Below are 13,644 nucleotides of genomic sequence, written 5' to 3' on the forward strand. Positions count from 1 at the left end.
CTCGGCCTACAAACGAGCCATGTGCTCCTCATCCAACATGGAAAAACTGGCAATAACTTCGGACTGAATCACCCAAGATCTCTCCTCAGATGGCAGAGCCGATGCTCCTCAGCCTAAGGGCATCTTGCAAGTATCGTACATTTTAACACTAAACAGCGAGTTAGTATTAATTTGTAAGACTTACGTTGCTATTGCTGAAGAAACTGATGATTCCTTTCCAGATTGCCTTTGACATTTCATGTAGCTCTAGTAACAGCATCTCTTCCGGTTCAACACTATCATTACTCATTCTGACTTGCGTGTGTGTGTGTGTGTGTGTGTGACCCTTTATGTATGTTATGTTATGTGTTTGTTAGGTTAGTTATGTGTTTGTGAGTTAGTTAATAAAGATTGTGCACAATACACGTTTGGTTCTGACTCCGTCTGCTAATGAATTGCCTCTTAAGTGATAGATCCGGACTACGTGCTTTGAGTAGTACAGTACAATAAGAAATATTATTTTTCCATAACTTGGAAATTGACATTTCTTAGAATTAATAAACAATCAACACTGAGCGTTCACTGGACGAACAGGTTAACTGATTGTAATGTTAATTTTAATGTAGCTACGTCCAGTTAATCTGATTAACGGATTTGCATATTCATAATTAATCATAATTAATAATCATAATGAGTTATGAATAATTATTAATATTTCCCCTTTGAGTTAATTTTCGCTACAAAGTGAAACTATGCAAAAAAGTATTACAGGAAATGGCAAATATATATGAAAATAAATGGTCCTCTGCCGCCATCTGCTGGTTACAGTGGTAATTAATGATTTTTTTATTATTTTGAAATGCAGTAAAATGTTTGGTTTTACAAATGGGGACAATCTCAGAAGGATGAACAAATAATGTTTGTGGTCATCACATTAAAAATAGCTTTTGAAGTGCTGGAAAAAAGTTGTGAGCTGATCATTATGTACTCGATGTACATCGACACAAAACCATCAGGCAAATACTTAAGAATCTAAGAATGGATCATTATTACAGTGATTATTATGTTTCTAGCATATTATATGTTTGGCAACGGTTCTTTTAACCCTCACAGATGGAGAGTGTAGCTTTTCATTTCTTAAACAACCATGTTAGAATATGTATCATGAATAAACCAAAAAAGAACTGCACACTGCCATTGCTGCTCTCAGAATTTAATAAAAGGACAACGTTTCGACCAAAGAGGTCTTCGTCAGGTCAAGACATCTTTGGTCGAAACGTTGTCCTTTTATTAAATTCTGATAGCAGCAATGGCAGTGTGCAGTTCTTTTTTGGTTTATTCTGGAGTGACTTTAATGATCGAGCACCTGCCCTGAGTTTAGTTGGGATGTGTGCAATTTTTCTTTTTCTAGAATATGTATCATGGCCATATTCCAGATTGACAATGATAAGATTCATCAGGGTTAAAACTGTGAAAGAATTGTTCAGAGGGCAAGCAGAATCCTAGATCTTTACCAAAAACTGATGCACATCTTGATGGGAATAACATTTATTTATGTGATTTAATAAGGTGCAAACATTTTTGGTGAAGATCTTGTGTTGACAAGGAAAGAGTCGAGCACTCTGTAAAGTCTTCTCCAGCACATCCCAAAGACTTTAAATGAATTTAAGTCAGGACTCAGAAGTGCCGATTCATGTGTGAAAATGATTCTTCATGCTCTCTGAACAATCTTACTCATGTGAATGTGTTAGATTGAAACGTGAAGCTTACGCAAAAAGTTTTGCAATTCGGTGCGTTCCAAAGTTCAAGTTTAGTGAACTCTGACCTGCGAATTCACATCAGAAGATCAATACGTCATGGCGTGACCTCTTGGATAAATTAAAAGAACAATATATTTACAGTTAAGTTGAGTAGATTGTAATTTTTTACATTTTGAGTGTATTACTATATTGTTATATGTTGAATTCATGTTCATAAAAAAAGACACTGCGGAGTGTGACATCATTTCACAACTGTTGCAGTGTCTGAAGAAATGTTTCATGCTCAAAGTCTAGTGTGACCACGGCTTAAAGCGCTGCGTTTTACCCAAAGATGAACATTCTTCAACTCTGGGTGAAAAACACAGAGCCCTGAGCGCTTCAGTGTGAAACAGACACTCAGCGCCGCATTACGCTCCCCAGATACATGTGCTTTTGTTGTTGCTCACTCTTTTTCTGTTTTCTGCAGCAAATCTGAGCACTTTTCATATTCTTTATCCTGACTGAAGCACTTTTGTTTCAATCTATAAGAAGAATATAATTAGCCTATGTTATAATTATAATGAATCATTTGTTACATTTATATAACGCTTTTCTGGAAGGATGAATCATAGTCCTTATTCCTGTCTGTTTCTCAGCCCTGCACTGTTCAGATCCCTGTCATCATTTCTAGACCGTATGTTTGTCCAGTCTAGAAAAGGGTAAGTAAATAAATAAAAACACATATGGCAGTAATGAATACATTTCTTAATACACTGATTAGTTCAATCAAAACAACAGCACAGACAGACATGGAACGCACCTACAATCAACACTTATTCATCCTCTGCATTAGAAATTATGTTGCTTAGAAGGTTACACTGGGCAAATTCTCTAAATTTTATCAATTTTAGGGGTGAGGATAATTGGAACTGTTGTAAGAAAGGATTTTGAAGTTTTTCAGTCATATGACCCGCTCAACATGGACACGTACATTGGCGATGCGCCTGGTGTTGGTGGTTTCTTCTTCGGAGAGTTGCATGCCTCTCTTGGTGAATGCTGGAATAAGTTTCACCTCTGTCTGCAACTACTTCATCACCTGGATGAAGGTATTCCAGGAACCCTGAATTTGCAGTTATGAATTTATCACAACACCAGGTTTTTAAACACTAAAATTTTCAGCAAGATCACCCTGCAATAAATTAAGACACAGCTTCATCAGAGTCATCAGGAGCTGATCCCAAGTGTGAAAGCTGTTGGTGTATGTATTGGTAAGGTGCTGCTCGGCGACTGAATGGAATGCTTCAGATACTGTTTTGGATGCGACTAGCTTAGTGAACTCTGTACATTGTTTGGTTCCGGCTGTAGAGCCCGCGCAGAAGGGCACTTGGGTAACGGTGAGGCGGCCTAGTCGCGGAAAACACCACTCTTCCGTTCCATTAAGAACATCAAACAGGTTCTCCCCACTCAGTGACGCACCCACTGAGCATCCTGTTGAAAGTGCCCTAGTTATTGGCGATTCTATTACACGGAACGTGAAAATAGAGACACCAGCCACCATAGTCACATGTTTGCCGGGAGCCAGAGCACCTGACATCAAAGCAAATTTAAAAGTGCTGGCTAATGCTAATCGTAAATACTCTAAAATTATTATTCACGTCGGCACTAATGATGTTCGACTTCGCCAGTCGGAGATCACTAAAATTAACATTACAGAGGTATGTGAACTCGCAAGTACAATGTCAGGAGAAGTAGTTTGCTCTGGTCCCCTTCCTGTTCGTCGGAGTGATGAGATAGTTAGCAGATTATCATCACTCAATGGCTGGCTGTCTAAGTGGTGTCCGCAGAATAATATAGGTTTCATAGACAATTGTAAAAGTTTTTGGGGCAGACCTGACCTGTTGAAAAGAGATGGTATTCATCCCTTCCGGGATGGTGCTGCTCTTCTCTCTAGCAATATGGCACATAGTGTTAGAACTAAAACATGACAAACTGGGGCCCAGGACAGGAAGCAGACAGACTGGCTAAACCGACCGTCTGCTAGCTGCCTCACGTTACAGAAGTCAGATAATTCCCAACACATAGAAACTCTTACACCTAGATATTATCAAATAGAGACTGTGTCTGTACCCCGAATTAGTAAAAACAAAAAACTTCCAAACCCATTTAATGGTAAAAATTTACTTGATGTTCAACAAATAAAAAATAGAAATAATAATGATAAACAAATGATAAAGCTTGGGTTGTTAAATATTAGATCACTTTCTTCAAAACCACTTATTGTAAACGATATTATCACAGACAATAATCTAGATGTGCTGTGTTTGACAGAAACCTGGCTAAAACCGGACGATTACATTGCTGTAAATGAGTCTAGTCCACAAGGTTATGATTATCGACACAATCCTCGACAGAAAGGCAAAGAGGGAAGTGTTGCTGTAATTTATAGTAATATTTACAGTATCAGCCAGAAGTCTTTCAAATATAATTCCTGCGAAGTGATGGTACTTTACGTAACATTATGTAAGTTGACATTTGTGTTGGCTACTGTATACAGGCCACCAGGACACCATATAGACTTTATTAAAGAATTTGCTGATTTTCTATCAGAATTAGTACTAGCTGCAGATAAAGTCCTTGTTGTTGGTGATTTTAATATCCATGTAGATAATAAAAAAGACTCATTGGGATTGGCATTTGCAGACATTCTAAACTCTATTGGAGTTAGACAACACGTGTCAGGACCCACTCATTGTCGTAATCGTACTTTAGATCTAATATTGTCACATGGAATCGATATTGAAATTCTGCAGCAGAGTGACGACATCTCAGATCATTATCTAGTCTCGTGTATATTACATTTAGTCAAGGCTGCTAAACTGCCTCCCTGCCATAAATATGGTAGAACCATCACTTCTACCAATAAAGATCGCTTTATAAATCACTTGATGGCTGCTCTGTTAAGTCTTCGTCGTCAGCTAGGAACCTGGGTGTGCTCTTTGATACCAATCTTTCATTTGAAGGCCATGTTACTAGCATCTGTAAAAACGCATTCTTCCAACTTAAAAATATATCTAAACTACGACATATGCTCTCAATGAAAAATGCAGAACAGTTAGTTCATGCGTTCATGACCTCGAGGCTAGATTACTGTAACGCTCTACTGGGTGGTTGTTCCTCCCGCTTGATAAATAAACTACAGCTCGTACAAAATGCAGCAGCTAGAGTTCTTACTAGAACTAGGAAGTATGACCATATTAGCCCAGTTCTGTCGTCACTGCATTGGCTTCCTGTTTTCCTGTTAAACATTGTATAGATTTTAAAATCTTGCTAATTATTTACAAAGCACTAAATGGTTTAGCTCCCCAGTACCTAAGCGAGCTCTTAATTCATTATAGTCCCTCATGTTTATTGCGATCTCAGAATTCAGGCCAGCTGATAATACCTAGAATATCAAAATCAACCGCAGGTGGTAGATCCTTCTCCTATTTGGCACCTAAACTCTGGAACAATCTTCCTAGCATTGTTCGGGATGCAGACACACTCTGTCAGTTTAAATCTAGACTAAAAACGCATCTCTTTAACCTGGCATACACATAACACATTATCAATTTATATTTTCAAATCCGTTAAAGTATTATTAGGCTGCATAAAATAGGCCAGCCGGAACCGGGAACACTTCCTATAACACCAGATGTACTCATTACATCAGAAAAAGAATGGCATCTACGCTAATATTAGTCTTTCTGTTTATCCCGAGGTTTACCGTAGTCAACCGGATTCGGGCCGTATCCAGCTGAGACCAAGGACCGGCGCCTTGACACGACCACAACGCAGCCCTGAAGTATCAGCAGAGATCGAGTCGACTAGATCATCCATTGTGAAGACATCATCAACACGACAGCCAGTAGCACAGTTCCTCAACAAACCGTCCATACCGGCGTGATGAATACGATCCTCAACTGGATGGAACTGGAATAAATACTTTGAATGTTGCGATCCCATCGGACTTATGATAGCAACCTGAATCATAACAAAGCACTGTTCGCCAGAGGAGAACTGGCCCCCCCGACTAAGCCTGGTTTCTCCCAAGGTTTTTTTCTCCATTTTAACACCTGTTTGCCACCTGTTGGAGTTTGGTTTCCTTGTCGCTGTCGCCTTTGGCTTGCTTAGTTGGGGACACTTGACATTTGATATTCAACAGTGCTTTGATCTGCCTGCATTGACACCATTTTCTTTAAGAGCTGCTGTGCAGCCAAAATTATATACCAGTTATCAATGTAAAGCTGCTTTGACACAATCTGCATTGTAAAAAGTGCTATATAAATAAAGGTAACTTGACTACACATATTTCAATATATATCTTTTGAGTTATTAATTAACATTTATCTTTCTAAATATTATTTGAATGACTTCATCAATTTATGTTAAAGCATTTATATTTCTTTTCAAACTCTAGAAAATAATTTGTAATATTGTCTGTACCTTTCACTGAGAGAAAAGTACAACTTATCAGTACGTTTTGGGAAAGTTTCCTGCTCAGAGCAGAGCTCAGATCAACTTCAACCTTGAAGAAGCTGTGAATCATGTGTATCTGTGTATGTGCGCTAAGTGTTTTGTGCAGGTCCTGTGTACTGGACAATTGGCACTGTGCTTGAGACCAGCAGACACCATGTCATGACCCCAAAATGACATCCAGTACCTAAATCCAGAGTCCCCTCGTCAGCATCCTGACGAATATAGATATGCTTCTGACTATCTGTCCATGTGTGGAAGATTACCAAATTTGTCTATTTTTTTAGTAATGACATAGTAGACTCTGTTAGAGTATAATTGCTGTGAAAATGTGAATGTATGCAGAGCGGCCTAGAATTCCGTCTGAAACTTGAAGCTGGCTTCTGCTGATGAAACTGCAAACTGTTCTTCAGTAAAATTTTCTTCAATTTATTATTATTTTTTTTTTAAACTTGGACTCCGGGTCCTCATTCACCATATTTGGTCTTTTGGGTGTTTAACTGTAAAATTCCCCTACAGTATGTTCCTAATTTAAACACGTACTCTATGCCACTCATGTACTATGTACTTATTAACACTTCCATACACAAAAACATAACTGTACTTCCATTTCCCCAGTAACAGAACAACACAGCTTCGAACAATATAAAAAGAAAAACAAAAACATGAATAAAGAACAATTTTTATCACATAAAGTGACTCCCACAAATGAAATCCCTAGTCTATGGATCTTAATCAGCCTGAATGGAGATTTGGCTCTGAGGAAAAAACCTCAAATCTGCAAACTGGAGTGAGGGCCCTCGCTGGCACAATGTCATAAATTGACAACTTGTGGTTCTGTTTTGAGATCTCTCAACACTAAACTATGATTAACCAGAACTCGAAAAGGGCTACCGTTCTTTCCGTTTAGTACTACTTAGGTTTATTCTAAAATTTTTAAAAGAAGTACATCATCTGACCTGTGATATGCAGTCCCGCAATTATCCTGTCATTTACATCAGTTCAACCGATCAGTGTGCGAACTCAGTTTTTTATTATTTTCGTCTGAAAGTTTTCAGTCGCTCCACATAGTTTGGTGTTGTATTAGTTTACACTTGACTGCCTCACCCCCTTTTCGTTGACCAAGCTTGGCGCTGAAGGCATTCTTGTGGCGTCTGTTGTGGTCGGATGACATCCACCTGAAGGCCTCTGTCCTTCATGTACTTTGTCGCCTCTTCAGTAGAATTATAGAGCACTGTCTCGCCTTTGTAGAACACCCAGAGTTTTGCTGGATACAAAGTCTGGAATCTGATCTTTTTTCCTTTAACACTGCTTTTGCCTGAGCATATTCCTTTCATTTCTTTAGGATATCTGGGGGGTAATCGTGGTCACAATTCTTGCATTGTTCCATTTCAATCCTCCTTTTTTCCACACCTGTCCCAAAATTTCTTCTTTCGTTTTGAAGCTCAGGAATTTAGCGATGACAGAGCGTGGTCTTGCACTGTCCATTGGTTTTGGCGCTAAAGCTCTATGAGCCCTCTGAATATGGAGGTCCATTGTTGGGTCGAGACCCAGTCCATTTTTCAGCAATTCTTCAATGAACTTGATAGTCGATGAGCCATTTTCGCTGCCCTCTGGGATTCCGTATATTCGGATGCTATCCCGCCACGACCTGCCCTCTTGATCTGTTAACTTCGCTTCAAGCTGAGCCTGAAGTTTCAACAGTTCAGACAGCACCTGTCCAGTCTGTTGAATTTGTTCCTCGGCTTCCGTGATACGATCCTCAGCTTCTTCAATTCTCTTGTTTGTAGTGTTTGAATCCTCCTTGATGTTCGCTAGTTTTTCATTACTTTCCTTCTTGAATTATCTCAACTCTACAAGTATCTTTTCCAGGCTAATTTGCTTTGAGACAATCTGTATTGTATAAAGTGCTATATAGAAATAAAGATGATTTGACTTGACTGTATGACTGAAGCACTGGTTTTGGATATTCATTTTAACATTTGGTCAAAATCTTATATTTTAAATTGAAAGCTGATGTTAGAACTAACAATATCTGTACATTTGTACAGAATTTACATTCTGCGTTTTATTACCCGAATTCCGGAAAAGTTGGGACGTTTATTTATTTATTTATTTTTAATAAAATGAAAACTAAAAGACTTCCAAATTACATGAGCCAATATTTTATTCACAATAGAACATAGATAACATTACAAATGTTTAAACTGAGAAATTCTACAATTTTATGCACAAAATTAGCTAATTTCAAATTTGATGCCTGCTACAGGTCTCAAAAATGGCTGAAAAAGCAAGACATTTATAAAAGATTTAGCTGGGAGAACATCTAACATTTAATTAAGTTAATTGATATCAGGTCTGTAACATGATTAGCTATTAAAGGGATGTCTTAGAGAGGCAGAGTCTCTCAGAAGCAAAGATGGGCAGAGCTGTGAAAGAGTGCGTAAAAAGATTGTGGAATAATTTAAAAACAATGTTCCTCATCATTAAAAGATTCAGAGAAAATGGAGAAATCTCTGTGCGTAAGGGACAAGGCAGAACAACCTTTAATGGATGCCCTTGATCTTCGGGCCTTCAGACAACTGCATTACTCATTGGCATGATAGAGTCAAGGAATGCTTCCAGAAACCACTGTCGGTAAACACAATCCGCCGTGCCATCTGCAGATGCCAACTAAAGCTCTATCATGCAAAAAGGAAGCCATATGTGAACATGGTCCAGAAGCACCGTCGTGTCCTGTGGGCCAAGGCTTATTTAAAATGGAATGTTTCAAAGTGGAAACGTGATCTATGGTCAGACGAGTCCAAATTTGACTTTCTTATTGGAAATCACGTACGGCGTGTCCTCCGGGCTAAAGAGGAGGGAGACCTTGTGTTATTAGCGTTCATTTCAAAAGCCAGCACCTCTGATGGTATGGGGGTGCGTAAGTGCATATGTTATGGGCAGCTTGCATGTTTTGGAAGGCACTATGAATGCTGAAAGGTATATAAAGGTTTAAGAGCAACATTACATGAAAAATACATCAAAGACGACCACAAACTCTTAAGCAGCTATAAACCTATATCAGGCAAGCATAGGACCAAATCACAACACAAAAACTCTTAACCTCGATGCCCAGACGTCTTCAAACTGTTTTGAAAAGAAGAGGAGATGCTACACCATGGTAACATGCCCCCGTCCCAACTATTTTGAGACCTTGTAAAAAGGTTTTTATTTTGATAAAATTGTAAAACTTCTTAGTTTAAACATTTGATAATGTTATCTATGTTCTATTGTGAATAAAATATTGGCTCATGTGATTTAAAAAGTCTTTTAGTTTTCATTTTATTCAAATTTAAAAAATGTCCAAACTTTTCCATAATTATGGTTGTATAAACAGAGACACATGATAAGGATGCCCTTTGTCATCAATACTCTTTGTATAAACATTATAAAAATGAAAATTATTTCCAAATTCCTGTTTATTTTGCTCTGTTCCACTTTCCCATCCACTATTTGCTTTTTCTCTAGTATGAAAACTGGAACTGGGGCAAATACTTTTTTACATCAATGCACCGACTGTTAATTAACATCAAGCTGTGTTGCTGACTCCTCTATCTGGCTGCGGGTGTGTTTTTACAGCCCTTTGTGGAACTTTATCTGCATCATTACCCTCTTTTGTATTGGTGGATCTGAGAGCAAGATACGCCTTGTCATATTGTCTTTTCTTTTCACTTTACCGTAACAGCAGCTGTCTACTGGACATGACAAAGCCCACATTGCAAATCCACTGTGTCAAAGTGCTGATATTAGTCAGAAATAAAGCTGGGTATCAGTTTAGTGTCTGGGATTTGTCATGTTGTGTTGCACCGCATTCACAGCATCACTGATTCAACATCAATGGGTTCTGTTTGCTTTTGATGCATCGCGCCGCTCATGTCCGGTGTAGACACGTTGTTTTGGTATTTGTGAATCATAAGCATATTCATCATCTACATTCCTTTTAAAAATTTGTTCATGAGCAGAACCATGCATTGTTCATTTACATTTTTAGACAGCTCCCTGCAATACAATTGATTCTTCATTTGCGCCATCTAGTGGTCTGTTATTGCACGACAACAACTACAACCACAACTGCTACAACTGATAACAGAGCACTCAAGCTGTTACTGTGAATCATTTTGAGGCAATTAAAATGTGAAACTAATATTTTGTGTTCAATTATTTACTGATCTGGCATATGGCTGTATAATAAGGCAATTCATTCTTACGAGACCCAATTACCTCTGAGTATATCAGAAAAAAAAACAATGACATTAATGAATTAATTTGGCGTGCAAAATTTGCATGCGAGGCTAGGCGTATACAGGTATGTAAGGCCAGTCGCAGGCAAATGCACTTCAGTTTTATTCTGAGGAGCTGAGGTAGCATCTCGGTTACACCAGCGACCAGTACAGAGTAGTGGCCTGAAGGACACATGTCTCCGTACCCTACATCAGGGAATGAGGGTTACCATGCGTAACCAAGACATCCCCTTTCTGTCATTCACTATGACGTGTCGTAACAACAGATGGACCTGTTTGGGAAAGATCGGTGTGATAGCCACGTGATGTGTGCCGTGACACCATGCCCATTTTGGGACTCGAGTCTATGCTGTGGCAGTCCCGTAACAATCCAAGCGGGGCAACCGCGGCTGCGGACGCCATATGCCCCAGGAGCCTCTGAGAGTAATTCAACATTGACTGAGTGCGGTTTTGTGAGAGACATGAAAGTATACATACTTCAGATCTTTTCTGCAAACCAATCCTGTTGTGGGACACATGTAAGCATTTTGAAAGGAAGCCGATGAAGGGTCCAATTCAAAACACACAGATCCAGAATTGGTCTCGGGCTGCCACCCTTCTTGGGTACTATGAAGTAAGGGCTGTGGAACCCCTTCTTCATCTCAGCTGAGCGGACAGGCTCTACCACGTCCTTCAAGAGAAGGTTTGCGGAGAACTGCTTAGCAAATTTTCCGTCAGTCTCACTGAAGAGGCCGCCTTGAAAGACTGGGGCATCGAGAAAGCAAACCTTCTCTGCTTCAATTTAAGCAAGGTTTAGCCACAGGTGGCACTCCTGGGCCAATAATGTGGACATCGCCCGACCCAGAGCCTGCACTGTCACCTTCGTGGCTTGAAGAACATAGTCGGTGGCTGAACACAGCTCCCGCAGTATCTCTGGGTTGGGACTACCCTGGTCATAGTGGCATGGTGGCTTGATAAACCTGCAGGATGGCTGTAGCCTGGAGGGCGGAGGTAAACTTACAAGCCTTGGACAGGTGGTGTGGATGATTCCACCAGGTGTCAGCATTCTGCGGGCACAGATCCACCACAACAACTCACTCCACCTGAAGAATGCCCACTTACCCCTGCACTGGCCCACCATTGAGGGTAGTGAGGACGGAGGAACCAGCGGGATGTTTCCGGGCTGAGAGCGATGCCTTTGTAATATATAACGAATGTAGCGGTTCGTACAGTTATTAATTAATTTATGGATGAAATATGAATATAATAATTCATAAGGTTATGAATAAATTATGATTCATATATCAACCCAACGGGGAATTAAACATATATTGTGAATCAATTACAACGAATTATAATCAATTACATATATGATTAGTTCTGGTTTAATAATTATCTAGAGAAACTGTTCGTTTGTCCAGCAAACTAAGTCCCTCACAGAATATTATAAACAGAGTTATTTTCTGGCCATGAAAATAACTAAAGCATAAAGCGATCGAAAAACGTTAAAGTGACTTGGTCTTCAGTTGAAAGAACAACAGAACAATCGAGCATGAATTATGTGTTTAATATATGCAGCTACGGCTACCGAGATTATACGTCTAAAATATATACAGAAGTATACACATATATATACACAAGAGTGAGAATGAAGAAAAGACATGGAAAGAAAGATGATCAAAGGATGGCAAATTACACAGTTAACGTAAACCCTTTTGAGAGAGAGAGAGCCAGCACAGAAATCAGTTTAGACAAATTCAGATAAATGATAATACTTGCTTATTGGTTCAAGTCCGTGTGTAGCAGTTTCAATGCGCCTGGCTGGGTTGGTCCTTTCAGAGAGGGTTTCTCCGGCGGGGTTTTCAAAAGAGGTTTAAGCTTAAGTAACTTAGCCAAAGAGAGAGAGAGTCTAAGGAAGTGGTCCTCCCGAACTGCGCGCGTGGTTGGGAAGCGCGGTCACCTGAGGCGTCCGTGCACGAGGTGCTCGTGAGTCAGTCGGGAGACAAAGGAGAAGAAGAAGAGCGAAGCGCGAAAAGACAAGAGAGCGAGCGAAGGTGTGTGTCGTTGTCTTTATGGAAACCCAAGCTAACACACCTCCTGAATTGTAGCAGCCAATAGAGGCGCAGCACTATTTGGCGGGCAAAGTTCCTTTGTTTGGTCTCCTAGCTGAATTTGCATACTTAATGGCTATCAGATCGGATTTCGAGATGGAGTGTGTTCTTCACAGGATCATTAAACACATAGAAAAATGCATTTGTCCGTTTTGTGACATGTCTCAATGAATAGCTCAAGTCCGGAGCTTTAAAACGAGATCAAACTCGATAGGTCGGAAAGGCATAGGGAAGAAGTTATGGTTTACAGACAGGATTCCCCTATTAAAATGCACACTAGCACAAATACACTCATTCAAACACTAGGAAACATGCATAGGCTCTACAATATATCATATATATATTCCAGCATAGTGGTAGTTCACATATACAGTTAAAAATGTATGATTGTGTGTTTCTGTATGTGTCTGTGTGTGTGTTTTTGTGTGTCCCTGTGTGTGTGGAGTGTTGGAATGTGGATCTGGTCAGTCTCTGGGGGGGGTGCTCCTTTTGAAGTCACCAAAGTGAGGAAGTTGGACTTTTCTGTTTACCATCGCAGGCCCACAAACCTGCCGAAAGTCACAGCCGTCCGGCGCCGATTTAGTGATTTATAAACAAAGTTCACCAGGTTAAAAGCGTTCTGAAAACTCCAAAGTTTATTGACTCTGAACGGATCCATCCAGACGTTACACCTTCCACGTCTTCGTGAGCTCTTTGTGCACTTGAGGCACTGGAGTGGAGAACTGCAGTTCACAGCGCTTTTACACGCGGGTTGCCTTAAATGCCTGTATGCACTGGCATGGCCTTGCATGCGAATTTTGCATGCCAACTTCATTCACATTTCATTGGCCTTTTCTGATATACTCAGAGGTAACTGGGTCTCTCAAGAACGATCCAAATTCTGTCGTTACGACTTAGTGAATGACAGAAAGGGAAATAACAAATACCATGCATAAAAAATAAAAACAACAATTATATTAAACTGAGGGCTAAAATATTATTCCTGACTACCTGAATTACTAAATTGTCAGAAAAAAGAATTCACATTTTAAATTTAATTCA

Source organism: Megalobrama amblycephala, linkage group LG6 (assembly GCF_018812025.1).
Source record: "Megalobrama amblycephala isolate DHTTF-2021 linkage group LG6, ASM1881202v1, whole genome shotgun sequence".
NCBI lineage: Eukaryota > Metazoa > Chordata > Actinopteri > Cypriniformes > Xenocyprididae > Megalobrama > Megalobrama amblycephala.